The 17,532-nt window shown below is 37.4% G+C and overlaps 1 long non-coding RNA gene across 1 annotated transcript in view; it reads right to left on the bottom strand.

The window, feature by feature from the left end:
• LOC106902727 overlaps positions 1-17,532 on the bottom strand; it is a 367,986-nt gene that overhangs the window by 150,035 nt on the left and 200,419 nt on the right. The window contains exon 2 of the long non-coding RNA XR_001414569.1: positions 7,561-7,626. This is a non-coding gene — a long non-coding RNA (uncharacterized LOC106902727). The remainder of the gene's footprint in view (positions 1-7,560; positions 7,627-17,532) is intronic.

The following is a 17,532-nucleotide window of genomic DNA, read 5'->3' as shown; positions in this document are numbered from 1 at the left end:
GGAAGAACTTCAAAGATTGAAATAATTTTTAATTTTATCCACCTATCTATGTTTATGCCCAATATAAACTAAGGGCTGCAAAGAATCTGCTTTCTGTCCCCCCTTCTGCAAACATACTCACTTAGCTTAGTCACATATTTGAGAATATTTTTTGATAGGGAACAGAGTAATTGTTTTGCAAGCTAAACTGAGAAGCAGATATTCTAGCTGCAAAAAATAACACAGCAACCCGCTGGGCAGAGGTCTTTAGCTGAGATGGTGCCTCCAAGTTTATCAAACACTTCTGCCCATGATCCTGCATCAAAGCTGCTTTGACCACATTAATCTCAAGTCAGCTGCTTTTCATTTATGCCTCAGCTTCACCAAGACACAGTATCAGAGAAGAAGGTGATCCGAGGGGATAGGCAGTATTGACACAGTAATGAAATTGCAGCCCATAACATTTTGTGGTCTGTACCCATGATTTCAGCTAACTGTTGAATAAGATCAATAACAGGCCTGGACCGACTGTATTAGAAGGGCAATTTGGAAGGAAGGAAAGAATGAGAAATTTTTTCCAGCGCTTCTGGGCAATCTCTGAGGAGAAACAAAGTTGTGCTCTTTGCAGGCACCTAGATTTGGCTAACAAGGCTCCTGTCTCCTACAGCCCTTATCACATGGGGTGTTGATCAATTTGCTTGCGATCTGGAAATGTTGTGTAGAACAGGGAACGCTCGAACAACACGAAATTTACCCAAGACGGAATAGGATTGGGACAACAAAATACAACCTGTACCCAGCCAACTCCTAACTGCCTAACTCCTTTCAGCCTTGCTGCAGGGACGATTCACCTACCTGAGTTTCAGGGGTAGAACTGCTGTATATTAAGAGAAAGCAGCATTGTTTTGGGGGACCCACAATGCTGAGCTCAGCACCCCAGTGGGTGGATAGCTAGAGGCTGGACAAACAGCAAGGGCTACCTCATACACTGCAACAGATCCCTTTTGTCAATCAGGGACCTCCAAACCACCACAACTTTTGCAAAAAGGCATTACTCTCCCATTTCAAATAAGATTTTCACATTTTTATTACTGCTTTTTGTTGCCCACAAATTCATTGTCTATCATCATTCCATTCATCCCATACACTGCACAGTTGTGTGTGTGCTGTGACTCAAAACTGCTTCTAGAAAAGCAGTTTTGTTTCAAGTCCAGCTTCTGATTTCACACAGTATCACTCATTAATTTAGTACAGCTGACACTGGTTGCATTTATTGGAATGTAACAGCTAGCCCCATTTTACTCACTTGCACTGACATGACAACCTGGAAATATTCCCATTTCTCCCCACCTACCATTCTTGCTCTGGTTTTTCTTCAGCTGCTTGAAACATGCACTGCTTTTTTCCCCTTCTGCCTTGCTATCATTTCTACTCTCCAAACACACTTCTTCTCCCACTTAATTCATCCTTCATAATTACATATTCCCTTAAGATTCTTTCCTATTAGTTTCTTAGTTATCCTTAATGGGCCATCCACTTACAGGTGCCATCATTTGCCAACCTGATCACATTTCTCCATGTACTGAAGTTTGACAGGTAGTTTTTATATTCTGTTAACTGTTCACCAGGTATCATTTTTCTTAGGCTGTCCCCAGACTGCACAGGTTCTCAGTGTCTTTACCACAGCCCATGGCAGCAAAGTTTTAAAATGACATCTCCCATTACTTCTAACTTTGTGGCAAGGTGTCCAACAACAGCATAGCAGTGAGGAGATCAGCAGACAAGTAAAAGTTGACAGGCTCTTCCCAAGTCTTTCCAGAGATATGCAGTTTGGGACAAACCTTGCTGCTTGCTCAGTTGGGCCTGTAATGGCTGCAGGGAGAGCATCTAAAGCTAGGAAAAAACATTCAGATATTCCAAAAGTAGAGAAAATCAACAGATTGACATTCTAAAAAATCCTTTTATTTTTACATTATGGCTGCCTTTTAATAAAAATATTGTTAAAATACAACCTGTTTCTATGGAGAGGTTCAATTTCAACAAAACAGAATTTTCTGATGGAAAGTTTTTCATCATCATCCAACCAGTTCTCCTGATAAATTTCCACATTATTTTCCTGACTAGAGCTAGGGACAACCGTCTGAATCTATCCTGAGGGAAAGGAATTCCACGGAAAAGGGAAAGTGTTAATTCCTCCTTGGAAGTATGAGCAAAGTATCAGCTGATTAACAGTGAAAGCAGTATCAAAAGAAATGTATGCTAGGTTTTAGCATAGAATTAATTTCTATGGGTAAATATGTATAAATGCCTTATAGTAATAGAATGTACTGCAAAATTCAACAGATTTCTCACTATAATGGTTCAAGTAATCAAGGAATATATTAAGGAAGAATAACAAGATAGACACACTGAAAAATGCCTTTCAAAATTTCCTTTTTTGACTAGATGATGTTGCAGTAGTTACCCTAAATTTCATCCAAAATTTTTAGACTAGTAGATGCAAGGAAGCAAGACCCTCACTATCTGATTTTGGCAGATGTATATCAATTTACAAATTCTGAGGATTGTCCTGACAAGAAAGAGAGAGGTACCAAGTATTTCAGTGAATGCCTCACAGAAAATATTTTATTAATTTTCCACATGAAGCCTTTCAAGCTTCTTGAAATATGGGCCACACAGCTGGAGAAAGAAAATAAACCCAAAACCAAAATGCTCCCCTGCCCCATCCTCACTTGGACTGCTAACTAAGTTCAAAATTCATGGGAAGCGAGCACGCAAAATCAACCCTGAAGACCAGAATTGACCATAATCTGAATGAGGAGACTTCTTGGAAGAAAATTTAAGATTTAATCCACTTAAAGTAGAACAGTCAATTGATAGCCTGTTTGCCACCGAGTTCATTTATTCAACAGCAACAAAAATAATGCACCAATTACATTCATAAACTAGATACTATATGTAAAGTATTAGCTCAAGCTTTTTGAGCTGAATCGTACTCTCTAAAAGCCACACAGCCTGCCTAAAAATACTAAAGTCTTGCTGACGAGCACTATTTACTGTCATTTATTTAGTGCCAGTACATAAGCAAATATTTTAACCTTTTTCTGCACCTCAGTATTCCAGTCTCAGTTCCTAATAATGACATTAAGCAGTTCCTAAATTAAATGCTACTACACCATTTCCCAAAATTCTACAAACAAAACAGAGCAAAACAAAAGACCACAGCATTTTTAAAAAGATGTAATGATCAGCAAAAATGATGCATAAAGCCATTATTTTTTGCTGGGCTTTGTTGTGACAGTTACCATGGCTAACCCATTAACATATTTGCTGTACAAGTATGGTCATTCTACGGCCTTAATTAACTTTCAAGTGGAGAGTGCTGCGGCTTACCACTTATTAAATATCCACTACAATAAGTTACAGTTTTACCCTTCCAACCTCACTTAGCCAAGACACCTAGAAGAACCAGCTTTCTATCTGACTATAATTTTGTAATTGCTTTTTACTGAAATTATGTTGAAACTGGACCCCCTATGTAAATGTATTTTGCCTGGTTCATCTGAAATTGGCCACCCCTAATCAGATCTGGTTGATATTTGATTGAATAAGTGGAAAATTAAGTTTCTCTCTGATAATGCTTTGCTTTTTCCTCCCTTTCATTATTTATAATGTAGGCATTTTTTGTTGAAATTTGAAAGCATGCCCCCTAGAGAACAGAAGAAGACAGACACATTGGAAAGGCTGCTTTGAAAGCTAATCTACTTCTAGTACAACACACAAACAGTGTAGTTACACTAAGCAAAGCTAATTTCAGCAAGCACTTTATTCATGAAGAAAGCAATGCTATTTGAGATTTAATCGAGTCAGAATTAGGTTTTGTGATTAGCTAGGCTGAGCTGCTAAGGTATAGTCATAATGATATCATTATTTCCACACATCCATGTGGCACGAGCATCGTCAACTAGCGTAATGCTCTGTATGTTTAAACTTGTATACTGCCAGCTAAAAGCAACTGAATCCACCTCCATCAGGCGTTCCACTGAGTATAAAATAGGAATTGAGTTTGAAAAAAAAAAAATACTTCTACAAAGAGAACACATGAAAAGGCCACAGGAGTGCACAACTGAAAAATATATAAAAATGCAAATTTTCCTAAACTTCATCTTTGGATGGACTGAAGCATAAGTGAGAACTTCAACAAAGCTATAGAAAAAGATGACAGGTCTGAGTTTCAGAAATTTAAGACAGCAGTAGGATTAGACACTTTGGGTTGTCTTCGCATATATTTCTTATGGGAGTTAATTCCATTTGACATGCAAGACCAAAGCAAGATTACAGAGGCATAGCCCCATGGCGAGGTGTATGCTGTAGCTAAAAGCTGGGATTTGAATAATTGTGCAGGCTTACTCCAAGAATCAGGCGAGAACAGAATGAATGGATTATTACAAGGAACTTTGTACATTTTTAACTGCTGGACTTAATAAAATACCCTGTGTGTAAGACTGGTATTATGGTCCTCTGCACTCACTCTAGTTGAAGTTTGTGGTAGGATCTATCAAATATGAGAAAAAACAGAAGCTGTTAAAAAAGAATGTGTAATGAAGAATTGGGCAGGGCAGTGCCCCACGCGATTTTCTGAGGGAAGCAAGTTTGGAGAGCTCTAGTTCAAAATATTCAGGCCCCAAAAAGTTAAAGGGAATTAATTTCCTGTATAAAAGATGGTTGAAGGAACACAAGAGATTGGATCAGAAAAATGAGGGGGAAAAAAAAAAAAAGAAAAAAAAAAGGTGAGTTTTTATTTCACTGTTTCAGCTTGTTAGCTAGGTCATTTATTACGGAGAAAGATTACTAATCCACACATCTTTTTTTTTAAATTGACCTCTTCCCTTTGTGTCTGTGGAAGCACTTGTCTGTAAAAGGAGGTAATAGCTGACTGCTCCTTAGAGTCAGTGCTGCTTAATTAACTGTCCAGTGAGAATTATTGAAATACTTATATAATTCTTATTTAGCACTCATTAAAGTGAGGGATACAAATGCTGGACAACGAGAGGTTCAGGAAGGCTTTGAAAAGAGAGAGTTAGTACTCTAATAGCAAAGAATTATGAAAGCCTGCCCATTAACAGTAACAGAGCAGACCTTTCATTTTAAAAGTCACTGACTCAGATCTGGACTTATTTGATATTTTTTAAAAAGCTCCTTCATCCAACCAACCCCCCTAGCAATAGATGATCTCCAGTTCCTCCTGCCATTGCTAACCAGACTGCACAGTAGGTGCACGGAGGAGGTAAACGACACTTCTGCACTGCCCTGTGATAGTGTGGTGGTCACGCAGCCGTGTGCACCCCACGCTGGGTTCAGCACAGCTTTCACCCCTCCGGCGCGCTCGCAGCCCCCACGCACACAGACAGCTCATCAGCCGCCGAGAGAATACCCAGATAGGGAAGAGAGAACCAGTTGCAATGATCTGTACTGAAACAGGACTAGCAAAGTACACGGACTTTCTTAATGCAGGACTTTCCTTGCATAAAACATGTCTGTGAATATCAGTACCCTATATATAAAGAAAATCTCAGGTGATGATCGTTTTGCTCTAAAAATAATCTCTATTTCATTTCAATGGGTGCTTTGGAAGCCTGACATAAAAGGTGATGAATATTCTGAATAACTTGGCAGTTTCCAAAATAGATATGCAGAGCCTGCTGGGTACCAAGCAATGGCAAGTTTCAACACCACCTATAAATTACTCTGTGACATGGATTATGGCAATAATAGATTATCATACAGAAAATTAGTTAAATTCATCAGTACTTTTTGCAAGACCAAAAAAACATGCATGTGTATTTTCCATGCACAATAAAGTCTTTACAGAAATAGCTGGCTAAAAAAAAAAAATAATTGGCCCAATTTCAATGTGTTTTTTGTAGCAGAACTGGGTTTACAGAGGCCATATACCTCAACAGTTTGTCCTCAGAAAATTTACCAACAATAGAGAACAGTCTTATCATCGTTTTAGAGGCTTTGAAGGTTCATTCCTCCACAGAAGGTATGCTCCATTCCTCTCTCTAATCTGTATATTGTCAAAAGTTCTTGAATCTACAGGAATTCACTTAGACATGAAGCTCAGATATCCTTTCTATTCATATAATGATTGATGAAACACAAGGGAAAATAAATTGAATTATGTTAAATCTCCCAGGGAAACATAATTAAGATGTAAAGCATTCCCTTGAAATCCTTGTATCATTCAGGCTGTGTCTTCTACTACATGATCAATAATAATATTAATTAAAGACAATTATTTTGGAGGACTTGAATGAACTTTTACTACGTTTTATACTATTAAAAACTAAGGATTTTTTGTCTGTATTTCCAGCACAAGATTTCTAAAGTATCGTGGCTGGGATTTTTGCTTTCTTTTTTGGTATCCACTGCCATTCTTAATTCTAAAATCTGTGGTGTCCGTATATAGTTCCGCATACATACATTACAGAAACCACACTGAAGGTAATAAAAACATTACAACCTCACCCTAAATACAGAAGCTGGTCAACTGCATGTATTATGCTGGTTTCAATTTCTCTCTAACTGGAATCCTAGGCATTAAATATTTGTACATAGCAGTTATATTAAATGACCAACACCGACATATGCCTCCATCCCCAAATCAAAACATGGCGTTTACTTCCAGTTCTCCAAGCAGAAGATGAAGCAAGAGTTCTGGGAGAAAAATCAGAGAAGACACAGCTCAAAAAGATTTGGGATCAAGAGATAGTAGGAAGAAATTTATTTTGTTACTTAAAAGGAACTACCACCATCAATTTTGGGCAGGAATTTTGCCACAGATGGAAATTGTGGACAAAAAGGCCTTGGTAAACAATAACTCTTAGCAATGCAACAGAATTATGTAGAAGACAATTGTGTGTTTTTACTACCTACTGACAAATAATTAGTGTGTGTACATGTAAATGTATTTTAGTGTATATATTTATGAATATATATAAAAGACTATAAATATATTAACAACATGTCCTTGCTTTTGAAGGGTATGCTAAAAAAAAAATAAATTAAAAAATTAAAAGTCCCTTATATTTTGGCCAGAAAAATGAATTCAAATGCAATGGTGAAAATGGCATAAAAAGCATGGAGGTTCTGAGCAAGTCTAAATTTCAATCCCAAGCATCATCTCTAAAGCCTGACCAAGACTTTCATCCACTGTTGTAAGCTGTGTGCTGTGGATTTTTTTCAAAGAGAGCTCTCACTAAGGAAAGAGCTTCTAGTTTCATGAATGCTTGTCATAAACTCACATATATATAAACTCACACATATATAAACTCACTCCCAAACACAAAGGCATACATGACAAAAAATGGCTTCTGAAGAAAGTAGACATTGAATTTGGAACACTAAATACTCTTACAAAAGCTGTAAATAGAGCAACAATAATTAGAAGAATAGCTTGGTATTTCTGAAACCGCAACAATAAAACATTTAGCAAGATAACAGAATCCAAGATGTAAATAAGCTGGGTGTTTGCTTGTTCTTTTAATAACAAAGGCATCGAAAAGGCAAATTTCAGACCTTGTGGAAGGAGGCAAATTATTTCTCCCCAAAGGCAGAGGAAAGATTTCTCAAATGAGCTTCATCCTAAAAAAGATCAGAGCAAAATATATGAAGCAAGATGACATAATGGTCTGTTGCTTAAACGCAGCCACCGATAGTACTCTATTCTGAAAACTAGGCTGTGGGTAATTGAATGTAAGATGAAGCAAAAATACAGAAAAGGCCAAGCTGAAGCTGAAGAATAAAAATGCAGTGTGTGTAACAGTATTGAGAAGAGTACAGCTCTGTAGAACTGATTAATAAGAAGAGCACTGAACAGTACAGAGTGGATTTGCAGAGATTAGAACGTTGCAGGCTTTGTCCAAAAGATTGTATAAAGTTCTTATTGGGTTTGAATTTAAATAGGGTAAAATTTATCTAACCCGATTAATGTTTCCCTTTGACCTTTAAATATATCTTCCCTGTACCCCAAAAAAGGACACTTTAAAATAGTTTTACACTCTGCTATTTCATACCACCTGCACATGTGTGCATGTATATGCAGAGTCTATTGTATTCCTCTGGACTACAGTAAGAAATCAAGAAAGCCATTACAAACAAATTGCCTTAACACTGGCAGTCAGATTCAAGAGAACATACGCTTTTTGATAAACTGTTCAAGTCATGTTCCAACATTAACAAGTCCAAATACTAGAAGTACAAGGTTGCATAGTAGGAACTTGGAAATTTTTGTTTCAAAGCTCTCACAAACACCCTCCTGGAACATATATTGTAGCATGTGGCAGTATCACCTCAGAGAAGCTGAAACCAGTAGTAAGAAATTTTTATGAACAAATGAAACATAAAAATGGACTGGGCAGTAAAACTGAAGATAATATTCAAAAATACCCAGAAAACCACAGGCAGCAACAGGACACTGAGTGGAGATGGCAGCATCAGAAAAACATAACGTTCAGTGACAAGTTAATGATAGAGACCATCATTACAGACAGAATTAAATATTTAATGGATAGAATCTAAGGGAAAGACACCAGAACGCAGATTTAATTTTCTTGTTACAATGCTGCTTTTAAGACATCTTTGAGGCACGTCTTCTATGCATCAGCTATTATGTTTTGGAGAATGTATACCTCTTCTTCATGTGAGGTAGGGAGTTTTGCTTAGTCTGGAAACGCTCGCAATAGCCCCAGCTGGGAACTACAGGGTTTTATTCCCATTAAGGTTAAGATATTTGCCACAGACTTAAAACCAGACACAACCAGAGAGAAAGCCACAAGGACAAGGGTGTTTCCTAAAGTGAAAGCACTTTAATGATTAGCCCAGAGAAGACATAAAAATATTTAAAATTATCCATGCAGTTCTAATGAAGAAACGTGTTGTCAACAATAAAAATGCCATTTTCAGTCCTTAACCTCTTGCCATTTTGGAGAGGGGTTAGAAAAGATTTTTAAGATCCAGTCACAGCAAGCCAGATTTTTCTTATCTGACTTTCCCTGTCTAAAAGATACAAATTAGAAACCGAGGCCCCTGTACAGTGTGTGGAGGGGGACAGGCATAGAGAATCATCCTGTAGAGGTGTCCATCTCTCTTCACGAACTACAGAGAGGCAAGAGGATGAGTCCAGAATATGGTATATGCCCAACATTATCCCACCTCACACACTCATCCAGAAAGTTGGAGAGTTGACCTAGCTGAGTCTTACTTTCAGCCAACTTCAGCTGCTCCCCTGGAGATTTTGGACACCTCTATAAATTCCCCTCTGAAGTTTGAGTAAATTTCAGGATTTGGAAAAAATACATACATAATATGTTTTAGAAGTGAAAAGATAAAAGAAAAAAAACCTTAATTTTGAATGTGGCTTTTCCTACCTCCATGCATGCTCACCAATGGCTTCTCCTATATACAAAGTTGACTGAAGGGAGGGGTGGGATTGAATAACAAATTGATGCGATACAATCACATCATTCACAATCACATAATGGACCATATCCCAATTTTCAAAAGGCATAAAGTATCCTCATTAATACGATAAGTGCAGCAGTCAAATCAGTACTATGATTTTATCAGGGTTTTTGACTGTACATGAATTAGAATATAAAATGCATACAGAATTTTTAATGGGAAGGCTTTAACATTCTGTGAATGTACTTCTCACTGTCATTTACATCGCATTAAAGTGAAATTCCACATAAAAGCATAAAGAGAATACTCTATGTCCTAAATTATAGTTTTTCGTAGTTGTCATGTCCACATACTGGGAATCTTATTCACAAGCTGTAATATTATCTTAAATCTGAAAAGGGTAAGGTATTTCTCTTGTTTGTTTGGTATGGCTGGCAAGTGGAGTTGTCGCACAATAAGGTCAGATGGTCAGGATGAAGCCTACAGAGATCTTTTCAGGATGCAATTGTATTCACTGCCTGTTCTACAACAGGTTGCTAAACCCTGGACTTCTCATTCTCAGCAGGGTGCTAAAAATGGTACCATGTTCAGAGAGATGTTATCATCATCTTTTAGCTCCTCTCATTTTTCCACCTTGCTTTTAGAACATTAGTTTAAAATAAAGTTTGCCAACATATTTGTCCTGAATTCCAAAGGGAAGCATTTAGTCTTTAAGAAATAATTATATACTATGTCTGTATGCATTTAGTTCACATTAAATCTCACCATAAAAACTAGCAATATCAATTTTTACAATCTCACCTATTTTCTCAGATCCAGTAGTTTCATGCTGCTTCAGGTTTGATTAATCTCAGAGAAAAAGAGCCTGTAAACTCAGATTTGTTCTATGCTCATCAAACTGCCTGGCACAGACTGAGTGATGTTTCTGACCAAAATACTACAGTTAGTCTTCTCAACAATAAATGCTGTCAATTAAAACATTAATTTTTTTCCCAGTGCTAGAAACGTAGGGTTGTAATATAAATCCTGAAATGTAAGAGAACGTAACAGGCCAACGTACTATCCACAGAACAACACCCTGCCTTCTGGCTGCAACTTTTCAAACTGATGCAGGTTAGTTCCTTCTGGAGGAAGAGCAGGTATGAGCTTTTCAGTAGCATACTAGGTACTTCCTTAGATGCTGAACACACAAGAACCTCAGAAGCTCTTAGAGATGCTCTGATATTCAAATTTGGAGTTCTTTCCCTGATGAAAACAGGTGTCTTGCAACTACAGCATCTACACATCTCTATTGTAATCTGTTATTTGTACTGCACCATAGCAAAACCATCCAGTTAACTGCTGTCTCTCTCCATTTGGCTGCCTTGGAGTACATGCAGCACCTGTGTTAGCAACACCCTCCAGACTGGGCTCACTGACCTTTCTAAGTCTGCAGTCATTTGGTTTTCTATTTCATCTACATTATTTTAGTGGGTTTTGAGGTTTATTTTAATATTCTGATGTTGACAATGGCCTCACCTTTGTGGGAATCAAGTGTAGGATTCCAGGGCATACCAAATAACTGATGGACTTTAAACAGTGAAAGATCACATGCTCTTCTTTTTCATTCTTTTCTAATTTTTCAAATATTGGAACGTAATCTTCTGTTCCTGCCCTCCTCAACCCCCTCCTTCCTGAATAACTTCCCATTGGAACTACTGGTATCTGTAAGGACTTTTTTTCAGCATATATACCATGCAGACATTTGAGTGAAGGAAATAGCAGCAGCATCTAAGCATCTGGGGGAGAAAAAATAGGACATTTTACTGGATTCAGGTAGAAGCAGCTACAGCTTTAGCTGCATCTCTTGCCTGTGAACTTACAGATACTTTCAGGCCAGAGAGTAATAAATATTGGCATTTCTATATTCAGGCTGTAGTAACCATTTACCCATGCCGGGGCAGGAACGTTACTTCTTGAAAGAACCACACAGACTGTTGTGTATGATCAGTGCTGGTTTTAGCACTGCACAGATCGCTAAAAGACAGGACTTTTATTTAGTCAATGCAAAATAAAGAATTTGTAGGAAGTGATACCTCCTGCAACTGTCTTTTTGCAGAGCAAACAATCTGCTACTCAGTTGCGGTACAGAAGATGGAGAAATGAGAGTAGTACTTCTGACTGAATCTCCCAGGAGCAGGTTATGAAGAAAAAAACACCCTCCCTCCTTTCATCTTTATCCTTGATACACACAACCACAGGTCACTGCAAGTGTGTATGTCAAATACTCATTGTTTCAGTTGCTTTATTTACCGTGCCATATTGTGCAGTTTTCATTAGGAAGAAGTCAAATCCCTCATAGCATGTATTTCCCAATATTGGGAATGAGGATTTTAAAGAAGCTACCATTGCTAAACAGCTGCAAAGGAAAGTAAATCTTGCCCATCACAGGTTTCTTAATCTGTCTTGATCGGCCATGCAGAATATGTGTTTAAAGTCTGCAAGAATGGACCACTTTGAAACGTCACACTGGGAATTGCCCTTGCCAAAGGAGATGCTTGTGCACTAATGCTCATGCAGGATGATCTGGTATACCTGGAACATAACTAGCATCCAAATAGTTAGCAGAAGGTACCTCAAACAGCAAGCTGGAAGGACTGGGGACACAGGCACACCGCTCATAGTGAGAGGGAAAGGGGCATACCCCTATGCATAATACAGCAGCTTGCTGTCAGCCACAGTGCTCACTCTGTGCCAGCTGCATGTGTTGAGTCCTGATCACACAGGTCCTACCCACCCCACCTACAAACTCTCAGAGATCACTTTCCCAACATTTACTATCAAGGACTGTAAATAACAATCAGAAGCCTCTCAACACATGACAGCCCAGCTAGCATGGTGTTTTCATCAAGATCCTCCTAACATCCGGTGTTACTTTGCTGCTCCAAGTCCTTCTCCTCCTTGCTAAAACCGTGTTGAAACCACATTTCTTTTCCCCCACTTGTTTTTTTCAGCCCTCTACCTTCTATCCCTCCTAATTCCAAACACTACAGAATATGAAAATCTTTAGAGTAATTTGGGGCAGGTATTTTCAAAACTATTTCTATAGCTGTTTTCTATTATTCCTGTAGTTAAGTAGTTACAGGGCAGACAAACAACTGAAAGTAATAGTCCTGATTAGGGCATGGTATTATTAAACATTTCAGAGACGATAGCTTACCCAGTCATCTTAAATCTTGTTACATTCAGAAATTAAGAATATTCAGATTCTTGGATCATGAAAAATCCAAGCAAAATCCAGCGTATTTCAGTAGATGCTACTGCTAATTAATTCATTGAATATTCATACAACAGGTGCCACTTTTTTCCAAACCAGAAAGGAATTGGTGCATTACTATGATGTTAAGTGATGTGGTATCAGTTTGCAGTATCATATTTTCAGTGAGATATGAAACAGGGGTCAGAACTATAATCATATTCATAGATCATAGGGTATATTTTACTAAGTGGCAAGGCTAGCGGGCTGTACTGGATTTAATATTGACTAACTCAGTTTCAACTCTAAAATCTCCTTTGCAATTTCCCTTGAACATACTCACACCCGACTCTATAAATGTTGTAATGTCTCAGTTTATGAAGAATACTGCCATGCTGAGAGCGCTGCATTTCTCTCCCAGGGAGCTGATTCCCACATACAGGGACATAAGGGACAGGACTGTTTTCAAACCTGACCTCCTAAGGTAAGCAGTGAGACAAACACACCAAAATCTAAGTTTGAAAGTGAAGTTTATGCTACTAAAAGGTTATTTTACAGTTTTTTAGTGTGAATATTCATATATAAATATGGAACATATCATGACAAAAGCTACAGAAGCAGTATTTTATAATTTTAAATCTAATCTTTTTTGTCTTTCAGCATCTTTCAGTTCTTCCTATGAATGTCTTTGGCTCTAACGAGATATAATAAACCAAATAAACATGAAGAAAAAAAGAAAATTACAAACAAATGGATAACAATCCTTTTTACATGTACAAAATGTACAATATGCTGATGAGTTAGTCTGTTTCTATCAGAAATTCAGTATGCATATATGATAAATCTGATCAGCTGTTTGCACGTAAAAGATATGTAAGTCTTGTCTTTACTTGAAGTTTTCTGATTAGGATTTTAGGTATTATTTCTGATGTTTTTCCAGATTGACATCCATGGTCTACTTTGATAATGAATACCCCAAGAGAGCACAGAGACAAGACTGGGTCTCAGAAGCTCGGAGCATTTCAATCAAAGATGGTTTGTTAATAATAAAGTAAGAAAAAAAGCCATTTGCTTCTTTTGCAGTGACTGCAGCGCTGACCCCCTCTTGGTCCTGCTAGGCCTGTCTGAGCAACAGCAGAGTTCAGTGGTAATTAAAGCAACAGTGTTGTGAAAAAAGTGTGAATTACTTTTACAAGAAGACTTGGATGTTGCTACCGACTGACAAAGCACAGCAGGAGAACTCTGCTGGATATTAAAGAGCTATGGTAGTCACTGTATTGTAAGGTGGCTTTTCAGCACAATGCAAAATTGTGACTTTTCACAAGTTTATACCTCAGGAACCATTTGAGTTATCGGCTTAAAATTTAGTATGTTTTATAAGGCACATAGCAGACACCATAAATGTGTCATACTTGGTAAAATCCGGACCTGTTTAAATTATGTAGACCCTAAATTCAATTTTACCCTTCCATTATGACTTCACTGGGTAATTATTGCAATATTACAGCCCAGACTGTTGTGCAAAATTACAGAAAGGGTTACATATTCAGACATCTATCCACAAATTATTGCTGTGCCAAATAGCCTGAATTTCCATTTTTGACATTTTTAAAACTAAAAAGCATAGCACCTCACATTTTTGGCACTGCACAGAGAATATATACCAGGTATTATACATCAGCCCTGTACTGTATAAATATCCTTTTAAGACAACATGGTTCTGTGAGGCAACACAAAGGACCGGTTCTGAAAAATGCTCCACTATCTCAATGTTTCTTCTATAGTCATCAGGAAAAAAATGCATATTGTAACAGTTTATTTTTTTGTTAGCATGCAGTGAGAACAGGGGATGGATCCTGAAGTTAGTTTCATACATATGTACATCCGGTAAAGTAAATACAGTTATTACCATTATTCTGAGAAAATAAAGGTTAGAATTCAGCCTGATAATCCACATAATAAAGGGAGGGAATCTTCAACACAATATAATGTTGTTGTCCTTCAGGGTGTGATATGATTTGATTCAATAGTCAGTACAGTGGTTTCTGAATTAGTTTTCAGTATAGTGTGAGGAATTTATATAACTAGCATTATAAAATTTTCATTTTAAGATTTACTTACGAGCTTGAAACAGCAAATAAGGATTTTCTAAAAATTCATTCAAGCACTATTTTGAACAAAATCTTAGAGCTACTCTGAGCAGTCCAGCTAATTCACAATCTACACAAATATCACAAAGGAGGAGATATTTACTTGCCTGAACTTTCAAAGTGAAGCTTAGCACTTTTTGTCCTAGCAGATGAACACAAAAGTCCAACAGAATTATGAAAACCTATTTATGAATCTAGGACCGCAGTCACATAAAGAAACATAGTCCAATATCTGGTGTTATCCCTGAGGTTAGAAGCCTCATTATCCAAGAAATATTTCTTTTTCTCAAATTTTGGTGTGTGCTCTTCACTATCGCAGAGAATAAGGCAGATCCTGGGTAGCCCATAGAGAAAATGCTACAGAAAAAGATACATTTCAAGTCCTAGGGTTACCCCAAGACAGATCACTGTACACTATTTGAAAGCAGTTTGACAGAAAGTACAAACAGTCCTTCTGTAGCTGGTAGACCAGCTTCATAAACCGTGTTCATGAATTCTTGCAGTGCAGTGAATCACTCTTGTATAAATATAATAACAGAAGAATCATTTTCCTAAAGTTTTGTTACATTAAAATAAAACCACATATTTCAGAACCCCCACAGCTGAGAGGGTGGTGGTGTGACTCCGCAACACACAGATGTCACAGAATAAAGGAATCAAGAAAATGCAGAAAATAAAGTTGGAAGAGAAGCGACATAAAAAAATTAATTATTTCAAAGAATTTGAGGCTCCTTCTCTACTATATGTGCAACTGATAGTTACTGGGTTACTGCACCTAGACAATGAATAGCATAAAAATATTTCTTAATATTATTCTACCTGATTTTTTTTTATTATTATTTCTAGATAGGCAACATGCACCCTTTGTTCAACCCTTTCTAACCTCTCAAAACTTAGGTAGATCTTGAGATCTGATGAAAGTCTTTTGTGCTAAGAAAAATAAGAAAAGATTGCTAGAATTCAGAAATACAGTTCAAAACAATAAACCTCCACCTAAAAACTGAAATGCCCTGTTATGTCTCTCAGATATATATACAACTGTACATAAAAATAATCAGATCTCCAGCATCCATGCTATAAGCCCAGTATCAAAGCAAATGTCCATGAAACTAATCCCTTTAACCACCACTGACACCTAGACTGCCCTGTTCTTATGCATAAATAATTCTGTCCTTGAAATGAAGACTTTGAACAATGCTTTTTAACTAATTTACAGTTAACAAATCTTTGGTGTCTGTAAAAAAGATACCAAATATGAAAACAACTCACTCACCCTAGCATACCATCTTTTCTTTTACTTTTTATTCAAGGAAAGCTTGATTTTTGCAATGATCCAGCAAAAGATTTGATGATGTGCTTAATATTAAGCATATGAAGTTGCTCATTTGCTTAAGTGCTTTGCTGGATGAAGGTCAGAGTGCTTCGAGCCTTAAAGGATGAAACCTCAATTTTGTCTCCCGCCCTTTTCCCCACCCTGAACGTAACAAAACTAATAGAAAAATTGATTAAATAAGTGCAAAGCTTAGTGCTCAGTTTAGGACATGGGACACTGAATCAGCCAAACCTCTTTCTTTACCATAACATCATAAAAGCCACAGAACCTGCACCTGGAATTAACATAAAAAGACATAACTGCTTGCTTTCTCCCATGACAGATGGGTAGTCTCAAAATTACAGGTTGGAACAATCATTCCTTGCTTACATGTTTAAGAAGGGCGAATTGCATTATTAACTAAGGGGCTGATGTGGCTGTTTATTCCCATCTACAGTCACATTGCAGGAGGTAGGGTATCAGAAGGTTAAAATCCTTGTCCCATCAAATAAATTTTGTGTTTGCTCCAACATTTTGAGAGAAGTTGCTTGGGCTCAATACCTGACAGAAATGGACCATGGAGGAAAGGTTCTTTGAGTGAGATTATTTGTGTAGGTGAGAACTGTCCATCACCATGAAAAGTCACATAATCAGCCACTTAACTTGGAAGCCCAAACTGAATTAAGCCCACTCTACAGAACAAAACCAGTGAGCAATGTGTCCAATTAGTAACAAAGACTCAGTTGCTTTTTGATTACATTTTATATCCTCCTCTTGCAATGTGAAGAGAAATGCAACGGATACAAATGCATGTGACATGTCAAGTCTTCAACTCTCCTTATCAAATGGAACCAACTACAACAATTACAACACAACTTAATGACAGTCCCATGGTAAATACATTGATATGAAAACAGGCTCTTACAGCACCATTCCAGTCACATTCTCTAGCAGTTGGTTTATCACTTTGCAGTACTGCTCGGCTGAGCCATTACTCTTTGCTTCCTTTTAGATCTATTTTATAGTTAACCTGAACTCTGATCAATCAGATCTTTAGATATTCACAAGCTCAACTTTAGAAAGAGCCAGAAACCTTAATTTAATTATTATCCAGTGGTCCCATATGAAAGTGTGCATATAAAAGCCAGTATTCATTCTAGTCAATTGTTTTCTTCAGTGATGAGAACAGTATTTATACTGCATGACCTTTACAGATAGAGAAGTAGCAGAAATACCTTTGACTGCTGCTTGTGTGTAGACATATGGATTCTGAGATGTTACCAGGCAGCTCATATACCTACTTAACAGAACCTTCTCTACACGTAACAATTCTGATTTCTTCTAGATAGGAAACAAATTTTCTTCCTCTTTCCTCCCCCCCCCTCCTCCCC

The sequence above is a fragment of the Calidris pugnax genome, unplaced genomic scaffold, assembly GCF_001431845.1.
Source record: "Calidris pugnax isolate Ruff unplaced genomic scaffold, ASM143184v1 scaffold31, whole genome shotgun sequence".
Classification (NCBI taxonomy): Eukaryota; Metazoa; Chordata; class Aves; order Charadriiformes; family Scolopacidae; genus Calidris; species Calidris pugnax.
Note: the sequence above shows the minus strand (reverse complement) of the source record. Positions and strands in the feature narration are given on the sequence as shown.